Source organism: Cherax quadricarinatus, chromosome 37 (assembly GCF_038502225.1).
Source record: "Cherax quadricarinatus isolate ZL_2023a chromosome 37, ASM3850222v1, whole genome shotgun sequence".
Classification (NCBI taxonomy): domain Eukaryota; kingdom Metazoa; phylum Arthropoda; class Malacostraca; order Decapoda; family Parastacidae; genus Cherax; species Cherax quadricarinatus.
This window is the reverse complement of record NC_091328.1, coordinates 22710787-22736329: the sequence shown is the minus strand read 5'-3', so window position 1 is coordinate 22736329 and position 25543 is coordinate 22710787. Positions and strand designations below refer to the sequence as shown.

The 25543-nt window shown below is 39.1% G+C and overlaps 1 long non-coding RNA gene across 1 annotated transcript in view; it reads left to right on the top strand.

Annotated features, from left to right (window-relative positions):
- Window positions 1-20959, top strand: part of LOC138853672 (uncharacterized) — a 285058-nt gene extending 264099 nt beyond the window's left edge. The window contains exon 3 of the long non-coding RNA XR_011392840.1: window positions 20736-20959. This is a non-coding gene — a long non-coding RNA (uncharacterized lncRNA). The remainder of the gene's footprint in view (window positions 1-20735) is intronic.
- Window positions 20960-25543: the final 4584 nt, after the last annotated feature.

Genomic DNA, 25543 nt, shown 5'->3' with positions numbered 1-25543 from the left:
TAGCCCTGTCCATAAACGAAAATTATATATAAATATGATTAAATATGAATACCCTCATTCAGAGTGCAGGCATTGTACTTCCCATCTCTAGGACTCAAGTCTGGCCTGTCGGTTTCTTTGAATCCCTTCATAAATGTTTCCTTGCTCATACTCCAACAGAACGTCAAGTCCTAGAAACCATTTGTCTTCACTCCTGTCTTATCACGCTTACACATGCTTGATGGAAGTCCAAGCCCCTTGCTCACGAAACCTACTTTACCCCCTCTAAGTCATTCCATTTCGCACCATCCTCTCTAAATGTCCGAATCACCTCAACAACCTCTCCTCAGCCTTCTGGATAATATTTTAGTAACCCAACACCATCACCTACTTTCCAAGCTTCGGATTCTCAGCATTATATTTGCACCACACATTGCCCTCAGACACACCTCCGCTGCCTCCAGACTTCTTTGTTGAAACATTCACCATTCATGCTTCACGCCCATATAAGAGTATTGGTATAACTATGGTTTCATAGATGTTCTTTGTCTCCACAGACTCCTCAGTGCACCACTCACTTTTTCCCTCATCAATTCTATGATTCACGTCATCTTTCCTAGACCCATCTGCTGACAAATCCACTCCCAAATACCTGAAATCATTCACCTCCTTCGTACTCCCTTCCAAGCTTTCGTTACCTATTTCTTTTTGTTATCCTCATCACCTTACTCTTTCCTATGTTCACTTTTAATTTCCTTTTACATACCCTACCAAATTCATCCACCAACCTCTGCAACTTCTCTTCAGAATCTCTCAAAAGCACAGTGTTATCAGTAAAGAGCAACTATGACAACTCCCACTTTGTGTTTGATTCTTTATCTTTTAACTCCGCACCTCATGCCAACCCCATCTGTAATTATATTAAACAATGGTGACATCATGCATCCCTGTCTAAGGTCTACTTTCTCTGGGAAATGAACTCTATCCTCGCAAAAAACTCTTCACTGTTTTCAGTAACCTATCTCCTATTCCATATATTTGCAACATCTGCCATATTGCCCCTCTATCCACTCTATCATACGCCTTCTCCCAATCCATAAATGCCGCTAAAACCTCTTTACCCTTATATAAATACTGTTCACTTATATGCTTCACTGTAAACATTTGGTCTACACACTCCCTATCCTTCCTAAAGCCTCTGTGTTCATTTGCACTCTGAAGGAGAGGTGTTAATGTTGCAGGTTTATAACCGTAGTGTAAAAGCACCTCTGGCAGGACAGTAATGAAGTGAATGCTCATGAAAGTTTTTCTTTTTCGGGCTAACCTACCTCGGTGGGAGACGGCCGATGTGTTAATAATAAGAGAATGACTAGATAATTCTGTTAGCACTGCCGTCAATATAGTTTTTTTTTTTCTAAACTCTTAAATACGAATTATTTGTCCTCGTGTTACACGATTACAAGTTAAGTATAAATTGTGTATGCGTACTTATTGGATTTCCCATAACACAAGAAGGCGTTGGTAATCAACTGAGATGATCAAATTTTTCTTTATATTGTACAACCTAAGCTAAGATAGAGAGGGAGGGAGTGTGTTTGAGGGTGAGGTTTATTTTAGTTTGACGACGATTTTCCTACATTAAAATTACCAGATTTAGAGCAGGTTAACACGAAAACATAATTGGTATAATCAAAATTGTGTTAATTTTCAAAATGAACCAATTTATAAAATTATTAACGACATACGAAATAGATGCTAATTAAAATTGAAGTAAGCAAAAAAAAAAAAAAAAAAGGGGGGGGGGAGAGAGAAGAACTGATACATTTAGGTAGTTTCACGATCGAAGACCCCTCATGGAAGGTTCCTTGATGTTGGTGAGGGGCTCTTGATTTAGGGAATTGGATCTGTGCTCCAGTTCCCCGAATTAAGCCTGAATGCCTTCCACATCCCCCCCCCCCGGGTGCTGTATAATCCTATGGGTTTAGCGCTTCCCCTTTGATTATAATAATAATAATAATCACGATCGAAGAAGGGGTAGTCCGCCCCCCAACCCCCTCACTGCGCGGAGGCGGCACAGCAGAAGGTGCGGGAAGAGTATTTCATTATTTACGTTTATCCTGCAACTCTGTAAAGCTGGAAATGTTAACGTTGCACTTATTGAAATTTGTGCGACTTAGCTTTCTATTACTCCCAGCGTATTATAGCAATTGCTGCAATATAAGAACAGCTAAGCAAAGAAATAATTATTCCCATTAAGAGGCATTACCTGCTCCCGAAATGGTACCTTTAAGAGGTTACCTGAATTTTTTTTTTATTTTCTTCCTCCAACTCAAAAACTCCTCACACAACTTGTTTCAAAATTTTCCCTAGGACTCAGAAATTATGTGGGAGAATTTCACAAGCACACAGTCTTGAATTAACATTCCACCCATATAACTGAGAACTCTGATTATGCTTATATTGATGTAGCTCGTAGACATGTGGGACTCTATAGACGCCTAGTCACAACAATGTCCCTTCTCTATTGCCCACCGTTTTAGCTCCTCAACTCACTGAGGGACCTTAGATTAGAAACACATGGTTCCAGAATATTTATTATAAAAATTTAAGTCAGTAACTCTGGCAAATTAGGTTGTGGACTGTATAACAATCATAAAACAATGTGACTTGACATGAGTATATTTGTTATTACTACAAATTTCATATTAAACACATAATTAGAAAATAAAAAACATCCATTTATTCTATGGGTGATATAGCCTCCCTAACATGACCGCAATTAATGTTGGCCAATAACTTTACATGTCGTGTTAGGTTTAATACATACTGGAAGGTGAACATAAATTATATTGTTGATGTGCACGTGGTGATACAATTCCATATCCTGTTAGTGCTGTATCTTGTTTTTTTCTCCTTATCAGCACTATTTTGATTATTGCACCATATATCTGTACACTTCCAGATGCACTTTTGCTTCCTTTATCCCTTCATTACAAGATTCGTCCGATAATATTCCTATCAGCTACGATGATCTTCGACTACTTACAACACTTATTAGTACAATATACGCATTACGTCATATTCTCGGCTTCCCTCGTCACTAAATATTTATCTTTTACATGTATATTTATTTAAATTCGGTGAAATTTTCAGGTGTGTAGTACATTTTTCTTATTAGAATAATAATTTTCTCTAAATTACACTGATTACATTTTACTTAATTAACTGATTACAATAAATAAGGAAACTGTAAGGAATGTAGGTTCTCATATGACTTTTAAAAGTCCCATTCAAGATACACACCTACATTTTTAGATAAACATTACTTTCTTGTCAATTAACTTGCAAATCACAATAAAATTATCAAAAATGGATATGTGATCAAGCATTTATCAAAGCAAAAAGCAACTTTGTTTCGTTTAAGTTTCTACTTACCACTTGCATTTTGCTCAACTCCAGGGAAACACAAAACTTAACTCTTCATCCTCCAGTGGGCCCTAGTTCTGAAGTCTCTCTATAAAGTCTTAACACCTATTTCTTTCCTGTACCCCCAGGGAGTACGAACGACTTATCTCTGGTCTTACTGACTGGCCAAGTTAAAAGAATGACAATATTACAAAAGGAATAAAAGTTACAATACCGCAGTTGGAACAATTTGCAGCTAGCTTGCAATAACGAGAGGAAACTTTAGACAACATTTTGATTCCCAAGGTGACAAGAGAACCTAGGGCGAGCCTCAGAGAACTGCCGGTTCACAGCCTCCAGCTTCTGTGTTAGAGGGCCAACCGGAGGGAGGGATTCCACTGTCTCCAGAAGAGGAAAATGATCAAACCCCATGTAAGTTTGGGAGAAAAGACAATTGAAAGTCCAAATACACAGAAAAGTAACAAAGAGGTCTCTGCTCGAGAAATCACCTATGTGGGTATTATGATTGGCCGGAGACCCATCATTCAGAAATTTAAGAGGCACCTAAGTTCCCCCGTCTAATAATATGTTTATTTTTTCACTATAATCTACCTTGTCCATAATTACTATCGCATTTGCTTTGTTTCGTAAGGTGAAGTCCAGGATCTTTCCTTAATTCATGGTATAACTTAACAAATATTTGAGGACAATTGTGTTGCAACACAATCTTTACCAAGATTATTTTTGTGCTCATCTTGAAACTCTGTAAAACAAAGGATTAATACTGCACAGAATGAAACTCAAATTTAACCAAAATTTAATCAGGACATTACCGCTACGCAGCGTATCAAACAAGCTACTCATTTCATCTTGTACGCAGCGTATTAAACCGCAAGTAAGTCGACTCACTATTGAACCCAGTGTGTTAACTCACATCTTAGTCAACTCATTCTAACTCGGTATGTTAAACTACATTTTAGTTAACTCACTACTATACAATGCGTATTAAACCACAAGCTACTCAGCTAACTACTGCACCCAATGAACTGAATCACGAATTAATTAACTCATCCCTGTACTTGACGTATTTAAATATAAATTAGTAACTCAGTATTGTACCCAGCATACCAGACTACAAGCTAACCTACTGCACCCAGCTTAAACTAAAAGGTATAAGCTCACTATTGTACTGAGGGAATTAAAATAATTGTTTCGAAATACAAAAATTATTATTCTCGGTAAAGCGATTTACGTTGCACCTCAAATTTCATAACTTCTACTGATATTCTTTGTTTTCCTCAGTAAATTATCAGAAGTTTTCTTTAATGTGTACGTAGTTTCTTCCAAGTATTCAAGAAAGCTTGCTCATTTTTTTGTGCCTCAGGAACATGTAAGATGACAAATGGAGCAAACTGCTTTTCTAATTCACTTTTATTCATTTCCTACGTGTTACTTAATTGTTCTTATTCTTGTAGATGCCGATAAAGATTTATGTTGCCTTGTTTATGACCGGACAAAGGGTCGATAATGTTTATGACTGGACAGAGGGTCGATAATGTTTATGACTGGACAGAGGGTCGATAATGTTTATGACTGGACAGAGGGTCGATAATGTTTGACTGGACAGAGGGTCGATAATGTTTATGACTGGACAGAGGGTCGGTAATGTTTATGACTGGACAGAGGGTCGGTAATGTTTATGACCGGACAGAGGGTCGATAATGCCTGGGAATATTGACGGATTTACTCATGTAAGAGAATTTAAGCTTATCATTTTCTCTTATTAAATTGCTTTAATTGAATTTACTGTCAATTCTACCTCATTAGAGCTAGAATCATCCCTTTGAACTAATCGGCTTAGAATTTCTACTGATCTCTGCAACGTTGCAAGCTCCTGATTGTGTTGATTACAACAGCAAAGGCCTAGAGCTGTTATTCAACTCCCTCTAATAGCATGTGTGTGTGTGTGTGTGTGTGTGTGTGTGTGTGTGTGTGTGTGTGTGTGTGTGCGTGTGCGTGTGCGCGTGTGCGTGTGCGCGCGCATGTGTGAGTGTAATGCCGAATAGGTAATACTGGTCAATTAGCAAAAATTCATTTAAAATTAAGTCCTTTCTAAAAGCTTCTCTTCTTTTATTTATATTAATGTAAAAATTAATAATTTTGTACCAAAAGAGCCTTAGAAAACTTACCTAACCTTATTACAACAAGCGCAATTTAATTTAGCCTAATCCAACTAAACATATTTTAAATAAATTTACAATAATGATATTTGCGAAATTATTGCATACATAAGTTTTCGTTTGCCTTAATTGGCAAGAAGAGCGTTGCTGAATATTATATATATATATATATATATATATATATATATATATATATATATATATATATATATATATATATATATATATATATATATATATATATATATATATATATATTTAATAGAACATATTGACAGAGAGAAAGAGACAGAGGGAAAAACTATCTGTTTACTACTGTTAAGCAAATTTTGTTGCAATTACTAAACTTATTGCAGGTTCCACAAACTGCAGGTTGACAAGCACTAAGTTACACAGGCTATAGTGTCAACAGGCACACAATCACTAATACCAATACCAATAGAAGTTCAAATTTTAGCAGGAATACAAACGATCGAGTAGTGAAAACAGTTAATTAAGCATGCACCAGTACCACCACTTCCCTAAATAATGCAAGTACCAGCGTCAACAACAGACTGGACTCTAATATTAACAGAAATACAGGGACCAATGTCAGCAGATATACAAGCACCATTAGTACTACCACTTATACTGGCTCCATTGTCAACAGGTATACAAGCGCTAGTGCCAACAATTATACAGGCTCAGTTGCCATCAAGTTTTTAAGAATGGGCACCAGTAGTTATACAGGCACCAATGTTAGCAAATACATGAACAATACTGGTATCATCAGTTATACACCGATTAGTGTGAGCAGGTATTATAAGCATCATTTATAAACACCATGTCAACTAATAATCATTGTACAACTTCTAGTATCAGCAGGTATAGTTCATGAAACTCAGTTTGCTAATATACACAGATATTGTTGCAACCAAGCACAAAGGCACTAGCATCAGGGAAGCCAAAAAGAGTGCTACATCGCTGTCCATAATTCACTTCGTCAGCTGACATGTATACAATTGTTACAGAATACTTAAAGGCAATCATGACCAGCTCCTCGAATACGCAAGTGCTGTTATTCAGGGTAAAATGCGATGTTATTCCGCGGTATATTTGAATCTAATTATGACTGTAAAAATGTCACATCTATCGAATAGAAAAAACTGAATGATTAGTTTAAATGCGGTGGGGGATCTTGATCCAAATATCTGGAGGTACCCTCTTCTTTCTCAAATTAAATTTTGTTACATTCTTTTCCCTAGCCGTCATTTTCGCAAGATCTATATGACTCACGTGGGTTTAGCATTTTCTCATAATACAGTATAGAAATGTGTCTTTTACTGAGCAAGATTGTCGGAGAAGTATAATGGCACATTACGAAATACAGTAGTGGCAACGCGGTAGCAATTCTGGGATCACAAAACAACAAATGATCTGTCGAAACCGGAGGGACAGGCGTGGCTCTTCCATCCAACTCGCGTGACAGTTTAATTGGTTCTCCATGTGGCTCCCTGACGTTCCTCACAGCTCCATCCCCCCTATCAAGACCCAGCGTTCACAATACTAGCAGCTTCTACTGAAAACTGATTAATTCTCGCTGGGAATCAGCCTGCAACAGGGAATGCCAAAGTGCTCAAGTCAGCTAATGAGAAACTTTCTTGAAATGAGAATTTTACATTATTTTGAAAGGATCAAATTATAAAGAGAACCGGGGTCATTTAAGTGGCCTCCCACTCGAGACCATAGGTTTTATACCATCGAATGTACAAGAATTTTATCAATTAAATCTTGCTTAGATTCATAAGGGAAATCAACAGCCGTGGCCGTTCTGTTTGTATTTATGGAAATCTTGTACACTCTGGCCTTGTAGTTATGGCGATGGTCTTGTGCAAGCGGGAGTATCTTTTATACAGTTTTTTTTCAGACACAGGTGTATACATTGTAGTAACTCTGGCTTTAAGGAATCCTACTGATATATTTTTCGTCAATCACTTGACTGAACCCCACACTGGTAAGCCAGCTGTCGACGTTGCTGTGGCCCATCACAGGATCAGTAGCTATGTGGGAGGCGTTTGTATGTTAGGAAACAGCAGTGTTCCATGACACGGCCTAAATCAGCTGATGCCCCATTAACTGGTTAAGCATCAACAAGCTAGCCGGAGCTAGATTTTGCGCAGATACAAGCAAAAATAATCACCTGTTTTTGTATCCGATTACCCAATTTTCACAAGTTCCTAGACGCGCCGTCTTCGCACGGGTCATTTTATGGCAAAGATCCACATCAGTTTTTTTCATTTTTTATCCTGGTAAATAAACTAACGACACCAACTGATACATTCGCACTATGATCCGAACAACACAACTGAGAATTTTATGGAATACACGCATTTCAGTTCGTCTTATGTGCTGTGGCTGCTTATCTTTCCTTCTGCCTCATCTACCCGTACACGGGGAAACTGGAATTCCACAGTCATCACTTTTCGCTCCCTTTTCCAAATCCAAAGTCCAATAAATTACACCACTTTTTCTTCAAGATAAGTCTTTTCTTATCTCGTTTTTCTGTTTGAGATACTGGAACCTCAGGTTCTCTCATTTAAAATATAATCTTATTTCAGAGAAATACAAAAACGTGGGTAGCTTCCATTCCATTGTTTAAATATCCAGGTACGTTTGTTTGCAAAGATTTAACTTCCAATTTTATATTTAAAGGAATTTTAAAATTTAGATAGTTTTTTTTTTTTCAAATTTTATTGAAGCAAGTAGAACTCTGAAAACTTTCCTTAGAGTAAATTTCAACACATTATTTCTTGCTGCCATTTTACAGTACTTGAGGAATCAAGGAACATAAAATGTAGAAATCTTGCACTCTGCGATAGTTAGTTTGAAAACCTATCAACTGCAAAGTCCCTGATGGATTATATTCAACTCTCAGAGTGAATTGCAAATAAGTCTTTACAAAACCCTTCAAGGGAGCCACCCTTCCCTTCACTGAATCATGCTTCATTACTTCCCATTACTTAGGCACTGCATTACTTATTTTTTTTTAGGTTTGCCGCATACCCATGATGCGCCAAAATGTATTTCGAATGCTATGTTTAATTTGTGTGTGTGTGTGTGTGTGTGTGCGCGCGCGCGTACTCACCCAATTGTACTCGCCTAATTGTGGTTGCATGGGTCGAGACTCAGCTCCTGGCCCCCCTCTTCACTGACCGCTACTCGGTCCTCCCTCTCCCTGCTCCATGAGCTTTATCATACCTCGTCTTAAAACTATGTATGGTTCTTACCTCCACTACATCGATTGCCAAACTATTCCACTTCCTAACAACTCTTTGGCTGAAGAAATACTTCCTAACATCCCTTTGACTCATCTGAGTCTTCAGCTTCCAGTTGTGACTGTTTCTTAGTCCCATCTCTGGAACATCGGGTCTCTGTCCACCTTGCCTATTCTATGCAGTATCTTGTATGTCGTTATCATGTCTCCCCTGACACCTGTGTGTGTGTGTGTGTGTGTGTGTGTGTGTGTGTGTGTGTGTGTGTGTTTCTTAATTACTACTTTAGGAAGTATTCTTTTGAAATGATATTACTGTAAAATATTTATGGCCCAAGTGCAATCGATAAACCATAGACATAAAGAGCATACATAATAGTGTATGACCATATTTTTTTCCGAACGCAACGACCACACATCTCCAAATTTAGTGGTTAAATTTAAGCGTTTAGGCTTGGAGAGGTGTCAAGAATATGTTCTTGAGTCGCTTTGAATTATCATCTAGATATCTTCTCAACTCATTCAGCTACTGACAATACAGCTTGTTCCATTGTGAAAACTTGAAAACAGAATGCCTCACAATTTACATTGTTACATCCTCCAGTGTAAATATGAACTGGCTTGAGTAGAAGTTGATGCGTTGTCAAAAGTTGGGCCAAACTTTTTTTAATGATGCTTTTCTCCACGCACCTCGAAGATTTTTTCCGAAGATTTCATCTCGATGTAATTTAACTCGATCTCAATTTCTGTAAATTTACTAATAAAAATTATAAAATGATTATTATTATATATTTCGGAATCACTAAAGCAATGCACATCATACAATGGTTTTATAATAGAAGGAATAGATGAGGTTGAGAGTAAACATGTTTGATCTTAGGAACTGGAGGGTATCTCTTATTCCGTTGATAAATATTATATATGGTCAGTGACGCGCTAAACCAGTAGATTTATTACACACATGCAACAGTTAAGTATCTTTATTTCGAAACGTTTCGCCTACAAAAAAGTATCTTCATTTCGAAACGTTTCGAAATAGATACCCAACTGTTGCATATGCGTCTTACCTAACAACCTGTCGGTATTTTATACCATTTTAAGGTTCAGATTTATTACAGCTTCTGGAGAATGGACGACAATCAAGTTTGATCCGAGGAAATGAAAGGTAGCTGCAGTTCCTTAAATAGAATTTCCCCTACTTCTACCAAGTTCCATATAATAAGAAGCACCTGTATAAAGTGTTAATAAATCTACTCGACTCTTCAGTACCGTTCACTCACAAATAAAACTAATATGCCAAAACTGCTAAGGGTCCATAATAAGTCTCAGATCCGACTAGGGTGTCTCCTTAAGGAACAGAACAAGGATCTACGCAAGATTCATGATGTTAATATTATTCGTCTGGATAAACGTAAGAAAAGGCCACCTTGCAATATAATGGACCCGTACATACCTAACATGGAAGATCCACCATTTGTAGATAACTCCATTGACCACATAATCAAAGATTCTTTCTCAGTGAACCTAGATGATGACTCTCCAAAAACGAGTTACACGCTACATATATAATGTTGACTAGCCTATACCTGCCTGAAGATCAATTAATATAATTTGGAAACACGACTCGCCCCACCCGTGGTATGGTTTGGAAATACCTCCGTTCAACGTCAGTTCATATCGGCATTGATCGTTCGTACTTTGAGGTAGGGACACGAGAGTAGTAAATGTTATCCATCACACTATCTTTGTCACCAAATATATCTGGCAGTTGATAAAATGCAAGTCCCCTCTGTCGGTAACTGCATTTCAAACATCTGTGACAGTCACCCTGTTCATACTCCCGAAAGTATTCATGACAACAAAATAATGTTCACAACATATAGCATATTCGCGTTCAGATGTGATCGTCTGCATGTGCATGTTGTCATTATGCATATGTAGCAACGTTGTCACCTGTTGTATGCATCTGTAGCAACGTTGTCACCTGTTGTATGCATCTGTAGCAACGTTGTCACCTGTTGTATGCATCTGTAGCAACGTTGGCACCTGTTGTATGATATGTAGCAACGTTGGCACCTGCTGTATGCATCTGTAGCAACGTTGGCACCTGTTGTATGCATCTGTAGCAACGTTGGCACCTGTTGTATGCATATGGAGCAACGTTGGCACCTGTTGTATGCATATGTAGCAACGCTGGCACCTGTTGTATGCATATGTAGCAAAGTTGGCACCTGTTGTATGCATATGTAGCAACGTTGGCACCTGTTGTATGCATATGCAGCAACGTTGGCACCTGTTGTATGCATCTGTAGCAACGTTGGCACCTGTTGTATGCATCTGTAGCAACGCTGGCACCTGTTGTATGCATCTGTAGCAACGCTGGCACCTGTTGTATGCATCTGTAGCAACGCTGGCACCTGTTGTATGCATCTGTAGCAACGCTGGCACCTGTTGTATGCATCTGTAGCAACGTTGGCTCCTGTTGTATGCTTATATCTGTTGCCAATTACAGTCACATGAGAGTTCAGCTGCACAAATCTGTATATATAAGTTCTGTGTTATAGATATGTATAAACATTTTTCGGAACATGTGATATACTTGAATGTGTCTCATTTACCACTCAAATTTGTTATATATAATTTAGCATTAAAAATCATACATGAAGGGTGTTTTTCCCTCCCTCTACTATCAACCCATAACCTAGTTTAACATCTGTCTGTCCTTCCCTAATCTTCCTTCTCTCCTCCTCCCCTCCCCCTCCCCCTCCCCCTCCCCTCCCTCCCCTCCCTCCCCTCCCCCTCCCCTCCCTCCCCCTCCCCCTCCTTACCATATCCTGTAGTCTCCAATACTTGTATTCTTCTGACAGCTGTTCAACGTTTCTTATATTTAATAGTCTCTCAGCTCAACAGTAATCGTCTCGCAAAGTATCGCTCAGTCTCATAATGTTATTGTTTGAGCTCAATTCTTGCTTTATTATATTCATATGTATACTAATACATTCACAAATACAGATATGAACCTGTATGCTTATGTATATATTCAAAGGCACTTACCTAGAGGGTGTTCGGGGGGGGGGGTCAACACCTCCGCAGTCCGGTCCATGACCACGCCTCGCATGTGTAATCGCACAAATATGCATATGCATACTCACAAACATTAGCACACGTGCACATATGCAAATACACAACCATACACGCAAACATACGTACAATTAGCGTGTGTAAGCATGCACACAGGCTCAAATACATGTACACATGGTACACAAACGCGGATGGAATAACGAATAAACATGAGGAGTGGAACGAAAGAATCAGTGAAAAATCCCCAGACATCATAGCAGTCACAGAAACAAAACTCGCTGAGACAATAACAGACACAATCTTCCCAATGGGATATCAGATCCTGAGGAAAGATAGGCGTAGAGGGGGAGGATGGGTTGCACTGATCATAAAACACCGATGGGGATTTGAGGAAATGGAAGGCATGGACATGATTGGAGAAAGAGACTACATTGTAGGTACAATTCAGTCCGGAGAACATAAAGTAGTCATTGGAGTGATGTATAACCCACCACAGAACTGCAGGAGGCCAAGAGAGGAGTACGAAGAAAACAACAGGGTGATGGTGGACACACTGGCTGAGGTGGCAAGAAGAGCTCATTCGAGCAGAGCAAAGTTACTGGTAATGGGCGATTTCAACCACAGGGAGATCGACTGGGAAAACCTGGAGCCACATGGGGTTCCCGAAACATGGAGAGCCAAGATGATGGATGTGGTACTTGAAAACCTCATGCATCAACATGTCAGGGACACAACCAGAGAGAGAGGGGAGGATGAGCCAGCAAGACTGGATCTTGTGTTCACCCTGAGCAGTTCAGACATTGAGGACATCACTTACGAGAGGCCCCTTGGAGCTGTGGTTCCGAGTTTTGATTATATAGTAGAGTTACAAGTGGTGAAGGTAACAGGAACTGAAGGGGTCAGGCCAAACTATAAAAGGGGGGAATACACAGGTATGAGAAACTTCCTGCAGAAGGTTCAGTGGGACAGAGAAATGGTAGGAAAATCAGTAAACGAGATGATGGAATATGTGGCAACAAAGTACAAGGAGGCAGAGGAAAGTTTTGTTCCCAAGGGAAACAGAAATAATAGGAAGACCAAAACGAGTCCTTGGTTTACCCGAAGGTGTAGGGAGGCAAAAACTAAGTGCAACAGAGAATGGAAAAGGTACAGGAGGCATAGGACCCAGGAAAACAAGGAGATTAGTAGAAGAGCCAGAAACGAGTATGCACAGATAAGGAGGGAGGCCCAGCGACAGTATGAAAACGACATAGCATCGAAAGTCAAATCTGACCCGAAACTGCTGTATAGCCACATTAGGAGGAAGACAACAGTCAACGACCAGGTGATAAGGCTGAGGAAAGAAGGTGGAGAACTCACAAGAAACGATCAAGAGGTATGTGAGGAGCTCAACACGAGATTTAAGGAAGTATTTACAGTAGAGACAGGAAGGACTCTGGGGGGACAGACCAGATGGGGACACCAGCAAGGAATACACCAACAAGTGTTGGACGACATACATACAGATGAGGAGGTGAAGAAACTGCTAAGGGACATCGATACCTCAAAGGCAATGGGACCGGACAACATCTCCCCGTGGATCCTTAGAGAGGGAGCAGATATGTTGTGCGTGCCACTTACCACAATCTTCAACACGTCCCTGGAAACTGGGCAACTACCTGAGGTATGGAAGACGGCAAATGTAGTTCCCATTTTTAAAAAAGGAGACAGAAAAGAGTCACTAAACTATAGACCTGTGTCATTGACGTGCATAGTATGCAAAATTATGGAGAAGATTATCAGGAGGAGAGTGGTGGAGCACCTGGAACGGAACAAGAGTATAAATGCCAACCAGCACGGATTCATGGAAGGCAAATCCTGTGTCACAAACCTTCTGGAATTTTATGATAAAATAACAGAAGTAAGACACGAGAGAGAGGGGTGGGTTGATTGCATCTTCTTGGACTGCAAGAAGGCCTTTGACACAGTTCCTCACAAGAGATTAGTGCAGAAGCTAGAGCATCAGGCGCATATAACAGGAAGGGCACTGCAATGGATCAGAGAATACCTGACAGGGAGACAACAACGAGTCATGGTACGTAATGATGCATCACAGTGGGCACCTGTGACGAGCGGGGTCCCACATGGGTCGGTCCTAGGACCAGTGCTATTTTTGGTATATGTGAACGACATGATGGAAGGGTTAGACTCAGAAGTGTCCCTGTTTGCAGATGATGTGAAGTTAATGAGGAGAATTAAATCTGATGAGGACCAGGCAGGACTTCAAAGAGACCTGGACAGACTGGACACCTGGTCCAGCAAATGGCTTCTCGAATTTAATCCTGCCAAATGCAAAGTCATGAAGATAGGGGAAGGGCACAGAAGACCACAGACCGAGTATAGGCTAGGTGGCCAAAGACTGCAAACCTCACTCAAGGAGAAAGATCTTGGGGTGAGTATAACACCGAGCATGTCTCCGGAAGCACACATCAACCAGATAACCGCTGCAGCATATGGGCGCCTGGCAAACCTGAGAACGGCATTCCGATACCTTAGTAAGGAATCGTTCAAGACACTGTACACCGTGTATGTCAGGCCCATACTGGAGTATGCAGCACCTGTTTGGAACCAGCACTTGATAAAGCACGTCAAGAAACTAGAGAAAGTACAAAGGTTTGCGACAAGGTTAGTTCCAGAGCTAAGGGGAATGTCCTATGAAGAAAGATTAAGGGAAATCGGCCCGACGACACTGGAGGACAGGATGGTCAGGGGAGACATGATAACGACATATAAAATACTGCGTGGAATAGACAAGGTGGACAAAGACAGGATGTTCCAGGGAGGGGACACAGAAACAAGAGGCCACAATTGGAAGTTGAAGACACAAATGAGTCAGAGAGATATTAGGAAGTATTTCTTCAGTCATAGAGTTGTAAGGCAGTGGAATAGCCTAGAAAATGACGTAGTGGAGGCAGGAACCATACACAGTTTTAAGACGAGGTTTGATAAAGCTCATGGAGCGGGGAGAGAGAGGGCCCAGTAGCAACCGGTGAAGAGGCGGGGCCAGGAGCTAAGACTCGACCCCTGCAACCACAAATAGGTGAGAGGAGGTGGGGAGGCCGGCCTTATGACATCAGGGGATACCTTCCTGGGATCACGCAGCGACCAATACACATCTAGTTTGTCTGAGCCTCAAAGAAATAACACGGTTCTCAACTTTCTCCTTCATATCCTTCTTTACAATGCAGCTGGCATCAAACTTTCACAGGAGACCTTGTAAACTCCTTGGAAACTTCACACTGCTGTTGTCTTGGGACTTTTGTCTCAGAGCAGGATTAAGTCAGTCTTGAGAAAATGTTCTGCCTCAGAACTTTCGCTGCCTTTTGAACACCTACTACATTTTACGAGTCGTTTCCCGTCAGCCATTGTGGACGGTTATTCTGGAAAAAGTGAAAACTGTCCTAAGTCATTAAAATGTATTTCACCAGATGTTTTATAAGCATCTCAATCCTACTTACGGTGTACTTATTATACTAAGTTATGATTTTCGAAAACTGTATCGCACACGATGCAGGAGTAACGTGCTCGCTCAGCGTCAAGGGAGTCAGCAGTTAGTACCCGCTTAAAATCAATCATTTTTACAACCTTACATTGATCTTGTCTTAGTATTTCATGGCTGGAGGTAAATAGCGTGATAGACTAAAAAACTTGCAAAATAGTGAAAATAACGAACTTAGCAAATAAGGTAAAAGCTTTTCAATATCCTCTGAAATATAAAAGGAATTTGACGAATTTCGTTCGATGCGGAAAATATCCCCATACTGTACAACTCCAGCTCACTGTCCCTCAATGCATAGGATAGGGATAGCGTTGAGTGCGACATACGATTTTATGTAGCAAATTAATAACACTGAAGATATAAGAATCGAGAAGGTAGTCATAAGCTCTCAGATGAAAATTAATATCCATTTTGTCAATAAAAATAACATATTACGATAAATACAGCCCAAAGCTAATTCAAATCTTCCACTATGAAATACTAGAGAGACATTATCTTGTTATTTCTGAGAGATCAGTATCCTAGAATAAACCAACACCTTAATCTTAAAGCCGTTCAAAAGTTGCCATTAATATTTTGAAGCCGATGAGACGAGGCATTTTACCGTTACTGAGCAAAAGCCAGTATCAGCAAATTGGGAGATATGCATCATTATAAAAACTCGATCCTTGTTCACTGAAAAAAATACATTTTGGCTAAAAAATTCAAACTGATCAGAAAAGACTTAAGATATCGCATAGATTTCCACGATTCCACTTTTTCCCACTTATTTAGTATATTTATAAACTTGTCATAAGCACACTGTACGTAATGGATCTCTCTTGAACATTTGTTGCCAAACATATTATCAAAACCATTCCCAGTGACCATTCCTGTGTGTTCCACAGTCATGGTTATTGGGCATATGTACACAGGCGTTGAAAAAATAAGACATCTTGCTGAGTTGAAGAAAAAATCAAGCAACCACTTAAAATTCCCCCTTTCGGGGGTAGTAATTAACGGATTCCTAATTTTATGAAGTATTAACATTTCTATAGCAGTTTCTGATGAGTTGGACTGAAGTACTTTTGTTGGACTGCATGCTAGCAATAATGGATTGATTGAAAAGTTATAAACCAGGAGGTCTGGTACGGGTCCAGTCGCCAAAGGTTATGGCCCCAGGAACGATCAATAAGAAATGGTAGACAACATTAACCAAGACTGTAAGTTTCCCTCCCATGTATTTGATATTTGCCATGAGGATTAACTTTTTTTTCACTTTCATGTTCTGATTACTTATGGTCTGTTATAACGGAGAGACAAAATAGAAATGAGTAAAGACGCACAGAGCAACCTATTAATGATCTGAAGCAAATTTCGATAGCTTCTACAATCATGTCGTATATGCAGACAAAGCATCGTTGGATTCGAAATATAAAAACCTTCCGTTAAAAACTGAAAACATTATCTTCTCATTCTTACCAAATCTTTGTTACTGAGAAACGGACTTTTCTTCACCGACCATAAATCTAATATATAATACACTCACTATGTCATATGAATAGAATATAATATGTAATTTGGGTCATATCTCCTTCCCCGTCCAAGCTTTCTCATGCACGATCCTTGCCATACTTCTCAAGCAGCTCAGCCACTTACTCTCTAAACTGAGTTTTTTTTTTTTTACCTACTTCACCCTTACCTCACGGAAGTGATCCCTTCCCCTAATCTGCAATGTCAACATCTTGTTATGACATTACCTCTGATGCCTTCCACTCCCAGAGATCGCTCCCCTGCCACAACCCTTCCTACCCGTTTCAATATCATTAAACCCACACATGGCCCACGGACCAGGAGTTCCTCTTCTCCCCTTCACCTCTCTTCAACGGGGTGCCTTTATTGTGGTTAAGCGCTCTTTATCGACGAAATTGGAGCTACCCTTCTTGAATACAGCCTTATTACCAATGCTTTCCTAGGCTGAACATTCTCTAGGGGTTTAACACCTATATATGTACATCAGAACTATCCACTCACCTATGTACAGACCATAGCCTCATGATGCAACACGTGCATATATATATATATAATTATTATTATAAAATAAGGAAAATTTTACGAGTCATTCCCGAAAAAATGCGAAAAGGACGTCATCGAAGTGAAAAATAAGAATAAAATTTGTGTTACTATTCAGCAAGCCTTGCTGAATATTAAACGCAATATGAATCTTGTATTAACATATTGAGATGAGGCAGGAGCCTCTGGGTTATACGTGTACTAGAAGAAGAAAAAGAAGACGAGGATTATATTCGGTTTAATAATCCGGAGGGTCAGTAGAGCAAGGTAGCAAAAATAATGCCGCTTGTTGTGAGTTTTTATGTATCCCCAAAGGGAAACATTATCAACCGTTGACAGATTTTTTTCTTTTTCATTCTTACCTCTATCCTTTCGTTTATATTTTGCTTATTACACGAGAAGGCCTCATTCTGCTTTAACTTTTATATGTCGAGGTATGGTACAGAAGACAAGGTTCTCGGAGCAATCGGATATGTGCATCTGCTATAGGAAAAAAAGTTGTAAGACCCTTTCCCATCATCCTGATGTGGCTCTTATAACACTTAAATCTCTTCACGGAGCAGCAGCATCACTGTTCAAAAATGATGCCTTTTAATTCGACGATTATTGCGAGTAAACTTAAGATGCGTGGGAGCACATTTACTAATTTTGTAAGTTAAATATTATGAAATCTTGATTCCCGTTTAAACCTATTACTTTTTCATAATGGCTTTAATATTCAATGGCTGATGTATCTTACAGCCGGGATAATACTCATGATGTTTATTTTGAGTGTAGGCAATTTTTCAAGCCTAGTGAAAAATATGAAATATTTGTTATTAAATTTGGTCTTTGTATGTGCTATTAGTCATTTTTTTTAGATGCTTCTTGTCAAATTAGATTCACTTAATATAAATTCATAGACTTTTTCTTAGATGATTGTAGAGAATTTATAAAGTAGACGCGCAAAAGAAGACAGAAATTTAAAAAACTCGCTATTTTGTAGCATTTTTTAATTATCCTGAGTTTTATGAACCGTTAAAAACTGTTATAGTTTCAGAACGCCTTACTCGAACGGCTTCAAATTTTCACCCCAAGTTAATTAACTCGTACTGGGAGAATATTCGTTGTACTGTTGACAAGTGCAGGTTCAGTCTTTTCAATTTTATATAGACCATTTCCGAATTAGTTTCTATGAGAAAACTTTAGAAAACTATTCGTATTAAGTTGAAAATTTTAATACTCGTGTATATCTTACCTGGAAGAACCTTACTATTGTTGATGTGTACAGGTGCTATTTTGCTACTTTAAATCTCTATTTACTAGTACTGGTTGAGCAATCAGCTCACAAAGTGATATCATTGGTTCGATACCCGGTACGGGTGGAAACGTTGAGCGTGTTTCGTTAAAACATTTGCTTTCCCTGTTCACCTAGTAGCAAGTAGGAACCTGGGTATTAGCCGACTGGTGTAGAACGCATCTTGAGGACAAAATTAACCCAAGTTCCTCGAAATACTCTGCATAACCAAGGGCTTCCTAAATATTGTATCACTGATGACATGTACTTTTAGAAATAAAGATAAGATAATGATAAACAAAAATGTAGTGGACTTATCCTCCCGTTGCTTAGATTTGACTCGGAATGAATTCCTATTCACAGATGGTGTATGACCTCCCTACGGATTTAGCGAATTTCCCTGATTAAAATAAAATTGTGATCTGGATCCGTGCTTCATGGCTGATGCATTGTGTGAAATTAAAATGGATGAAACGTTTAATTGTTTAAACTGTGTAGGTGCAAATTTTGTTTTCCGCTTACTAACTGGAGTATGTATCCTCTAGTTAGCGTTAAACTTCTAATGTTATGTGATCTTCAAAGAAACTTTATTTTGATTTTAGTTTGTGTAAGCTTTAATTTGCCACTTTTATTATTCAAATTGATTTTTGGGAATTAACGGGGGAATCTCTCTTCTGATGAGAAATAAGTCAGTGTGTATAACTTTACTGGCTTAGCCTAGCTTAAATCTACGTAATGTACATGTTGCCCTCAAGACCACTGAAAAAACTTCATAAATATTATATTTACAACGCTTAAATGAAGGCTGTTTTGTTAATGCATATATATTCACATCAAAACCTGTTAATTTTAAAGAAAAGTTTAGAGTGTATGTCCCAATTTGCTTTTTGGGGAAGGAAAGAAATTGGGAAGATTGAAAAACTACCTTTAAAGAGATTGTTTCTGAGATTCACATTTATTGATAATGCAACATCTGTGCAGCTTCAAGCTTAATGTGTTGGTATATTTTAGTATATTGGTCTCTCTGCATATTGCTTTTCGTCAAACCTAGTGTTTCTGACTGGAAAATTTGTATTAGAGTTAAGCCATGTATATCATAATTTCCCAATTTTAATGGAAATTTTGATATTAGTTTATTTATGATGACTTGTGAATTCCTCTTTTGATTTGCTTAAGTCTTCATCTCTACTGTTTAACCACATTATAAACTTAAGTAGATTTTGTTGGGGTTTTAGTTTGTGGTAACAGCACTTGACATATGATATTAACGTAATTTTTTTAGTCCTCACCATTTCTTTCAAAGGCCTTCAGCTCATCATGTGAGTGCTTGTCCGGCTAGTATTTTTTTCTTCCAAGCCTTGCTATGCAGTTCGGGTCACCCGACACAAGCGAGACGAGGCGAGCTGCATGATCTAGGCATATATCTGAAACGTGATATTTCCTCATTTTGGGACTCAGCTGCTGTTCTGCCTTTAGGCTGAGCGACGGATTCTTAAGAGTCCTCATTTTGAGAATTTTGCTGTTTCTCATGACCCTCAGACTGATCAACCATTTCTTCAACATCCTTCATTTAGGGAACTGCATTTTCTCTACACACTTGTGGCTGATTTCAGTTTTCTACAACGGCCTTCAGCCAAGCTCAATTACGCTGTCAGCTGTATATCTTGCCGTTGGTATCGTATGGGGCTGGACCTCATAATAGTCATGACCACCAGTGACCACAGAGTGCTACAACTGGCTTCTCGTTCTACCCCAACGATTTCTGAGCATATGGCCAATAACATTCGGTAAAATCGGAAGACCGTCTTTCTGATATATGTATATATTAGGCTCTCTTCATTGATTTATTTATTTTCTCCATTATTTGCTTCAGATAGGACGAATTCATATTTGTTTTATATTTTATGAATTTTGCTTACCTTTAGTAAAATTTGTTTATCTTATTTTGTTTATTTTTCTGTTTTTTTTCATGAGGAGGAGGGTGTCCTATCGAATGCCCTTTGAGTGTCTGAAGGGGCCCTTATACCTTCACAGGAAAGCTTTCAATACAGTAGACCACAATATTCTTCATCTTAAAGCAGAACATTACAATATAAGAGGCCATGGTCTTTCATGCTTGAAGTGCAATCCAAATATCATTATCAAGGAAGCAACCTCGTCAACTCAGCCTATCAACATAAAGGTGCCTCTGGATAGTGTTCTCGGCCCTCCTGTTTTTTTTTCTCGTATGCATCAATGATCTTTCTAATGCATCTTGTTTACTTAACCTGTTCTGTTTGCAGATGGTTCAACTTTTATCTCCCGCTCAAATCCAAACTTTCTCAGTAACACTGTTAATGAGGGGCTCATAAAGATATCTAGCCGGATGGCTACCAGGAAACTTAATATTGTCAGGACCTGGTACATGATGTTTGGAAAGAGAGTTGCAAATGTCCAATAAAATGTAATGATTGACTGTTCCCCCATTGTAAGACAAACCGAGAGAAATTTCTTAGGTCTGTACCTTAACAGCAACTTGAAGTTCAATACCCACATCAAGAACATAAAGGAGGTCTCCAATTAAGTAGGTATCCTTCTAAGACATGTTACTGTGTACCTCAAATAGCATTACTTTATATTTTCTATTGCATTTGTGCTTGGGGATCTACTATTGTAATAAATCAAACAGCGTCTGGCACCAGATGACCCAGTCTAAGGCCAGACAACACACACTTCAAATGTTTAAGCTTAATTTGCATAATATTCACTCTTACTACTGTGCATAATCTATGTAGAAACAACTAATTCTAACATAAACCCTGCTCTAAAACAGTCTTGATGACTGACTGTAACAGAACTCGTAGGTATAACACAAGACGCACAAATCTGTCCCCCGTGTCCAACTCATCCATAGTAAAAACTCAACATGCATAAAAGGCCCTAAAATCTGGAACTCCCTAAATGCAGACTGTAAAAGTTTCCTATCTAGCAACTATTATAAAGTTCCTGTTAAAAAGCACCTCATTAGCTTAATGTGATCTTTCAGGAAAAAGAAAATTAATGAAGGAAAGCAAATCAAACAGGGAAGATGTAAATAAGAAAGAGAGGGACCCTGCATATGAAATCAGGATATTTAGATAGGAAGTAGAAGAGCTAATTAATGAATCAGTTGAAGGGGAAACCCGAGACCAGAAAGACTTGAGTCTAGAAATTAAAGGAGGCAAGCAACTAACATATGCTCAGGACATCATCAGGAAGGGAGAGAAAGAAATGGCAAATAATCCTATTGAAAGAGAGAGGGAGAGTGCAGCAACCTTGATGAGACAAGATGAGGCGCAGTGTTAGTAATGTTAGAATTATATGAAGAGAATCAGAGAGAAAATGAGGAAGTTGAAGGAAAAAAAGGTGAAGAGGTGAATAAATTAATGGAAGGTGAAAGCGAGAAGAGAAGAATCTATGAATTTTAAGGGTAGGAAATACATGTAGACGGAAACTTATGTTTACGAAGACAGAAACAAGAATCATAGTAAGAAGAAAATCAAATGTAAGGAGAGTGTGCACTGTGCAGCCTTAATATATTTTATGTCAAAGAGATTGGATGGAGGAAGAATGAAAAGTAGATTAGGAGTTATAACAAATTTGAAGGAAGAAAGAGAGGAATTAAAGAGGGAGCAGAATACCTACTGCAGAAGGGAAGGATCAACAGAGAAAAAGAGGAAATAAAGTACACTAACACTCAAGAGAGGGGGCTGATCGTAGAACTCTCCTTCGACTACGTTCAGCACTAATTTTGTCGATGCTCGATTATGGCGACCAGATATATTCAGCAGCTTCTCCTGCAATTCTTTCTAGCCTTGATCCCATCCATCACCAGGGATTACGTTTATGCCTCGGTGCTTTTCGCTCTTAACCGGTTGAGAGCATCAATACAGCGGCAAATATTCCATCCTTGTCCTATCGCCGAGATGCTCATTGCCTTCGCTATTACGTTCGCTCTCATGACCTTCGCAATCCTTCCGTATTTAGGATAGTCACTGATTTTAGCTGATGTTCATTATTTGTTTCGTCGCCCCTGTTTACTCCGTCCTTTTTCTCTTTGCCTACATTCGCTCCTCAGTTACCACCTTTCTATGTTCCTGTAGCATCTCCCTTGCCCCTACCTCCATGGGAAGTTCCGACAGTTCGTGTCTGTTCTTTCCCATTGCCATGCACGAAAGCTCAACTGCCTACTGTGGCTTCTCGCTCTTTTTTTCTTAACCACTTCCGATCTCATTCCCATGACATTGCAGTGTACTTCGATGGTTCGAAGTCTTCCGACAGCGTCAGATTCGTAGCAGTGTTTCCAGGCAGCGTCGTGCGAGAGCATCTAATAGCCTCAGCTAGCATTTCTACAGCTGAATTGTATACCATTCTCGTAGCACTTATATGTATTGCATCTATGTCTGTGTCACCATTTGTGGTCGTTTCAGACTCCCTTAGTGCTCGACAGGCTTTAAGAAAATTTGATACACCTCATCCCCTGGTTTTTCATATCCAACTTGGGTTACGCCGTATCTCAAGCAAGCACAAAGATATTGTTTTTTGTTGGGTCCCAGGTCATGTTGACGTATAGGGCAATGAACAGGTAGACACTGCTGAGCGGTCAGCAGTACATGACCTCCCAGTTTCATATAGAGGTGTTCAATTCAGACTATTTTGCTGTGATTGCTACCCATCTTCGCATACGTTGGCAACAACATTGGTCTGATCTGCTACATAACAAATTACATTCTATTAAACCAAGTATAGGTTTCTGGCCGTCTTCTTGTCATCAGTGTGGAGGTTGGGAGACTACTCTCCCGTCATCCCATCAGCCGCACGCGTCTTATTCACTGGTATCTCATGGAGAGGTTCCCTGTTCCACTCAGTGAGAATTGTCAGGTTCCAGTTTTTGTTAATCATATTCTGGTAGACTTCCCACTCTATCTACAAGTACACACAATTTACCTCCAACGTCGTCACCACTCTATTGCCCTTACTTTACCTTCCCTTCTTGCTGATGGACCCTCATTTAACCCAGACTCTCTCGTTGACTTTTTAACAGCAGCTGATTTACTGCAAAAACTCTGAATATGATGCCTCTAGCACTCCTCACAGCCGTTTCTACCTCATTTCTTGCTACCCTCTACTTCTGCACTATCCACTGCCCCGCTGCACTCCATGACTTAATAATAATCCCTCTCCCTTTTGTTACCCAACACCCCTGCATCCTTCTCTGCCCTTCTGTGCTGTATGACTCGTTTTTTATTATATGTTGTGAATACACAACGTTTTAGCATCTATGCTGGCACTCGAAAATTTGTTCCACTCGACCACAACTCTATTACTAAACCAGTGCATTCCTATATCTTTCCTGAATCCGAATTTTTCGAACTTGCATCCATTGCTGCTAGTCCTGTCTCGGCCAGATATTTATGCAAACTCTGCTGCCTATTTGTGAACCATGCCTATACCCATGAAAAAAAATTCTACTATTCAATGTGCTTTAACTTTCCTCAATAGCTTCTGATGTGGAACTCTATCAAAAGCCTTACTGAAGTCTATATGCACAATATCATATTCATTACCATGATCTACCTCCTCAAATACCTTAAGTGAAAAAGTTAGTAAATTGATAAGGCAGGAACGTCCATTTGTAAAACCGTGCTGAGCTTCATTACTCAGTTTATGCCTTTCAAGATGGCTACAAATTTCCTCGGCAATTATTGATTCCATAAATTTTCCCACTATAGAGGTAAGGCTTATTGGTCTATAGTTCAAAGCTAAGGACCTGTCTCCTGCTTTGTAAATAGGAATTAAATTTGTCATTTTCCATTTGTCTGGCACTATGCCAGTTTGTAGTGAAATGCTGAAAAGATTACCCAAAGTTTTGCTAAGTTCCTATTTACATTCCATTAAAACATATACAAGCATTTCATCAGGGCCTGGGTATTTATTAGGTATTAATTTCTCTGTCTGTCTGAGGACCATATCACTAGTTACCCTAATCGTGCATAGTTTACTACTGTCCTGTTCTATATAATTTATTATTTATGGAATTTCGCTAGTATCTTCCTGCGTAAAAACTAAGTGGAAGTAAGTGTTGAAAATTTCACACATTTCCTTATCGCTGTCAATGATCCAACTTCAGTTACTATCTTGTCCCCAATCTTACTTCTGTATACCTGAAAGGAACCTTTCGGGTTAGTCTGAATCCTTTGCGGCTTTATCCTCACAATCTCTTTCTGCTTTTCTTATTCCCTTATTTATTTCTCTCTTTAATTGAATACATTGATTTCTTAACTGCCCAAACCCCTCTTTTGATATACCTATACATGCCTCTCTTTTGACCAACGAGATGTTTTAATCTATTAATCTCATATCTTGTCTAACACAATTTAAATTATCTCTGACATCGCCACTCCACCACCCTTCATGTTGACCCTATCAGTGTAGAACTTGGCATTTAGAGGACATTTCTCTATCTTTCAGGTTGAACCAGGTCTCCGTTATAGCAATAATATCTATATTACCTGCTCTACATGCAAGTAATCCTAGCTCATCTATATTATTTCTTAGACTCTTACTATTAGTATAGTAAACCCTATGGCAGCTAGTCACTCTCTGCCCTCTACTGTCTCTGTGTTTGTTGATCAATTGTTTTTTGCCTTTGCCAGCAACTTTATTTTGAATAGTGTCTTTTAAACATATTCCAGAAGTATACTGGTAATATCTCCTGTTTTCAACTGTAATACTGCAACCAGATTGTTTCCCACACACACCCA